Genomic DNA, 5,241 nt, shown 5'->3' on the forward strand with positions numbered 1-5,241 from the left:
GCGGCCTAGGGTGTCCTGGTGCCAAGTGCACATATGGACACCCTTATGCTTGAACATGGTGTTCGTTATGGACAATCCATGGCGAGCACAGAAGTCCAGCAACAGAACACCGCTCGAGTTCAGGTCGGGCGGGCCGTTCCTCCCAACCACGCCCCTCCAGGTCTCACTGTCATTGCCCACGTGAGCGTTGAAGTCCCCCAGCAGAACAAGGGAGTCCCCAGGAGGAGCACTCTCCAGTACCCCCTCTAAGGACTCCAAAAAGGGTGGGTAATCTGAACTGTCGTTCGGCCCGTAAGCACAAACGACAGTCAGAACCCGTCCCCCCACCCGTAGGCGGAGGGATGCTACCCTCTCGTTCACCGGGGTAAACCCCAACGTACAGGCGCCGAGATGGGGAGCAACAAGTATGCCCACTCCTGCCCGACGCCTCTCACCCTGGGCAACTCCAGAGTGGAAGTATGTCCAGCCCCTCTCAAGGAGACTGGTTCCAGAACCAGAGCCGTGCGTCGAGGTGAGACCGACTATTTCTAGCCGGAACCTCTCGACCTCACGCACTAGCTCCGGCTCCTTCCCCACCAGAGAGGTGACATTCCACGTCCCAAGAGCCAGTTTCTGCAACCGAGGATCGGACCGCCAGGGTCCCCTCCCTCTGCTGCCACCCATCCCACACTGCACCCGACCCCTTTGGCCCCTCCCACGGGTGGTGGGCCCATGGGAGGGGGGGCCCATGTTTCCTCTTCGGGCTGAGCCCGGCCGGGCTCCATGGGTAAAAGCCCGGCCACCAGACGCTCGCCATCGTGCCCCCCCTCCAGGCCTGGCTCCAGAGTGGGGCCCCGGTGACCCGCGTCCGGGCGAGGGAACACCAAGTCCAAAGTTTTCCTTCATCATTGGGGTCTTTGGGCTGCTCTTTGTCTGGTCCCTCACCTAGGACCTGTCTGCCTTGGGTGACCCTACCAGGGGCATGAAGCCCCAGACAGCATAGCTCCTAGGATCATTGGGACACTCAAACCCCTCCACCACGATAAGGTGGCAGCCCATGGAGGAGCATGATGCTCCTCCATGGGCATGATGATTTTGCATGATGTAGCATAGCTTAAAATAATTTGAGCTTGTGAAGTTGCTTATAATTTGTGGCAAAGTCCAGGGATGATATAATTCCTATGAAACACCCAGCGTTAAACTTTTCTTTATTTTCCACAACCGTCCTCTCTTCTTTCTCTCTAGAGTCGGTAATAGCATCAGTGTTTGATGAAATCTCCTGACCGGAGACGTCCCAGGCTACCTCCGCTTTCCAGATGAGGTCACGGGCTTTCTGTGTCGATGGGATCATGTGTGGTTCTGTCCACTTAGGAAACGGACCTGCTTTTTCTGATGCTGATAGAACAAACTGCCCATCGGATCTCAGCACGTTCGCTTCTGTCTGAAAGCAGCAGGATGGGTCGGATCTTATTGAGGTTGCAAGAATTCCTGTTTCAAGAGGGACATTAAAGTATTCCACTATCCCATCACAGAGAAATAGTTTTAACATGTAGGAAAAGGAATTGAAGGACTTTGCTTATCAAAAACCATCACTGTTTTGATTATTTATTTTGTATTTCTTCCTCTCTTTTTTGAACCTCCATTGTTCTGTCACTTTTGACAAATCTCTACAGAGAAACTGTCAAATAGATCAATTTTATGAAACACATAAAGGGTCTCTATAACAAGTTTAACTTAAATTTTCTCCTGAATGAAGGACAATTGGATATGCAGCTCTGAACCTCGAAAATCTAAATCTTTCGTCTTCTCTTAATGGCCACATGATACTTCACGTAAAGTTTTTTTAAAATGCATTTCTTCACCTAGCTTGCTTAGCTTTACTATGAAATAAAATGATCATAACATCCATTCATCCATGGAAATTAACCTGTAGAAAAGGAAAATAAAAGATAGAGAGCTACAGATTGTGGTTTGAGAAAACAGAAAATAAAAATGGCAGTCACAGAATTTGATTGTGATTGCTCAGGCTGTCTGAGATGTCGGGGTCTCGTCAGCCCGACGTCAGCCCGGTCAGGTGAGGGTGGGTCGCCTGTGTGGTCGAGGGTCTCCTCAGAGCTTCATCACGGCTGACAGTACGCCTCACCGTACACTCTGTTGATTCTCTGAAAGACAGGGTTCACCAAGATCCACCACCTGCCGTGTTTATTAAGCTAAAATTGTCCGTTTCGCCTTAATCCTAAAGCAACAGATCATTCCAGTTCACTGACACTGCCGAACTTTAACATGTGCAATTAAGGAGCTCTGCGGCCAGAATTTAGTATGTTTTCCTTAACAAACTTAACTATTTAGATAGGAGGGAACAATGTTTCCCTCAACACACCTAAAATGTATCCATTAGAACATTTTTGGTTGCTTAAAGAAGGGAAAAAAACTAAACAGTATGCATCTATTTGGAAGGATCAGGAGTGAGATTTAAAAAAAATAAAATAAAATTAGATTCCAAAAAAAAGCAGCAAGTAGTTAATATTGAAGGCCAGCCTCAATGCAGACATCATCAGTCTTTGAACAGAGGGGGTAGTCGTTACTACAAAACCCTTCCTTTGAGCCAAAAGAGATTAGCAAAGTCACCTTGAATAAGCAATGTCATTTTGCCCAGTAAAATTGCATTATGGAAGCTGGAGACGGTCCTGTGATTTGTGTCCTCCTGACAGGGCTTCAGTGTTCATTAGAGGCAGCAGCAAGGAGCTCTTAGACTCACTGGAACCACAGACACTTGGCAGCTCTGAGCATCCCCACCCTTCGCATAATTATGCAACTTACCTTATGAAACGTTTTTGACAAAAAAAACGTTTCATAATTCTTTTAATATATTAGAGTCTTTGATACATTAACAATGGGGCAGGACTTTTTTAGTTTTTAATATTAAATGTTTAGTTGCCATTACTCTGAACGTTAGTTCCCAGTGCAGACACCTCATAAAGCGCTTTATAAATAAAATTGCATTTTATTGAAGTCTGAACTTAGGAAGGAGTACTTTATTCATTCATTATGTTTAAATTCATTTACAGATGGATGCAATTGCTTTATATTTTCTTGGTCCAGAAAATATTTCGGTATATTTTCAGTAACAAATGAGACACATGTAACTCTTCAAATACCCTGACTGTATTTAGACACGTTTAATGACTGCCTTTTGATCAAAAGCTGCTAGATGTTTTCTATCATATCTACCATAAAAACAACATTAAAAAAAACTGTGGTTAATAAAATACAAATATTTTGCATTATTATTATTTTTTTTGTTTTAAAGAAGCTTTTATTTCGTCACTGAATTTATAGCCTTATAAATTTTTTAAAAGTGTTGATTTGCATCATCTGCCTGTTCTGACTTCCCAAATCTGTTCGTTCCCTGTTCAGCGCTGTTCTGCCACAAATAACCACAAGGCATTTTGGACAGACCTGGCCTTTTATATTTCACATGATCAACACATGCAGAGAGAAGTTTTCTATGGGATTTATGTAAGATAACCATGAAAGAATATAGATTTGTATCAGGTGGACCCTGTGCAGATTAGGCCCTATGTTTTAAATCAATATCTAACTGAAAGACAATATATTTCAGCATTTTGATAGAAGCCACCATATTTTTTTCATGTGGTGGTATTTCAAATGACATGCCATGTACTCATTACAGGTTGGCATGCAGATAGTGTTTAATAATTGTTATTAAGACTTTCTGACACCAAGATGCCTATGAATAGTGAAGAGTACTAAGCTACAATAAATAAATAACGTATGAAATAATTATTTAAATGTACCATTAATACTGCACAAAGAACCAAAGACAGCAAAGACATTAACCCAGAGTTTTAGCAAACTTGTAATAAAATGTCTAATCCTGCCCACTGAATTTGATGGGTGAAGTTTACAGGTTAAATTATGTAATGTTGTGATCCAGAACAGGAACATGAAATGATTTATTAAATCATGAAACAATTACACCTAGCCTTTAAAATAAAATCAAAACATTTAATTGAGGCACATATAATTAATTCTGTATTTATTTATTTTGTCTGTATTTATTTCTAGTTTTACAAAAATAATGACACATTTAAATAATTATTTAGTAAGTTATTTGTTTATTGTAATTTGGCACTTGTCACTCCCCGTAGTTTCCACGCTTTTCTGCTGCATCCTGCTAACTGTGTAGTTACAAGATAAATATGGTTCTTAGTCCAGATTAGTGTCCGCTAGCTAAAAGCAACATTCCTCTGTCTCAAGTCATATTTACACATTTGTAAAACAGAACATAGTTTACTTATTGGATGTTTTAATAAAATGCTTCAGGCTAGCAAAGTCAATTCTGTAGGAAATAATTATGTCTTAATGTGGTATTTCCTCAATCCTGTTGATTAAATGTTTCCAGTGAAGTTTGAAATTTTCTAGAGTTATTTAGTGTGAGTTCATGTTACTGCAATAATGTTTTTTTAAAATTATTATTTTTATCTATGGTTGAGCGCTCTACAGATTAAATAAGCACATCACGCTTAGCCATGACAGTGAATTAGTATAGAATGTTGACATAGCAAATATGTATGACGTACACATTAAGTCATTTGACAATAACATTATAGATAAGCGCACAGATGGGTGCCTGCGTCCCATTAATTGAATTTCATACTGATCCTTGTTTATTAGATTCCTTTTCACAAACCCGATTGTGAGTCAGCAGATTCAGCATTTCAGCTTGAAATAATCACCGCCTCAGAACCAATGCCAGCTCATGAAATATAGAACAAGGAGAGACTCTCTGGAAATTGAATTTTTATTTAAATAAAAACTGAGCTTTACAAAAAAAAGTGATGCTGTCTCACATCAATCTAAATGATTAAAAGGCCTGGGAGGAGAGTGTGAGGATGATTAAAGAGGTTATGAGTCTTCAGTGGGAAGTTGTCTTTTATTAGAGGATGATTATGGATGTAGTGCTGGTATCTATTAATAATCTCACTAGATGTGACTTTCTTTCTCTTTTGTCTCCAATCTGTTCTTCCCTGTTCCCTTCTTGTACTTATTTGTCTGTAATTTATCTTTCCCCTGTGTCTTTTAGCCCAGCTGATGACGGTGATTGCTGGAGACTTTGAGGGTTATCTCCTGTTGTAACTCAAGAGTGCAGCATCTCTAGATCCTCTGATAGCCACAAATCTCCATCCTTCTTCATTCAGCCCTCCAACCTACCAGGAAAGGTCAACATTTAGAGCCACT

This window comes from Xiphophorus hellerii, chromosome 12 (assembly GCF_003331165.1).
Source record: "Xiphophorus hellerii strain 12219 chromosome 12, Xiphophorus_hellerii-4.1, whole genome shotgun sequence".
In the NCBI taxonomy this organism is placed as follows: domain Eukaryota; kingdom Metazoa; phylum Chordata; class Actinopteri; order Cyprinodontiformes; family Poeciliidae; genus Xiphophorus; species Xiphophorus hellerii.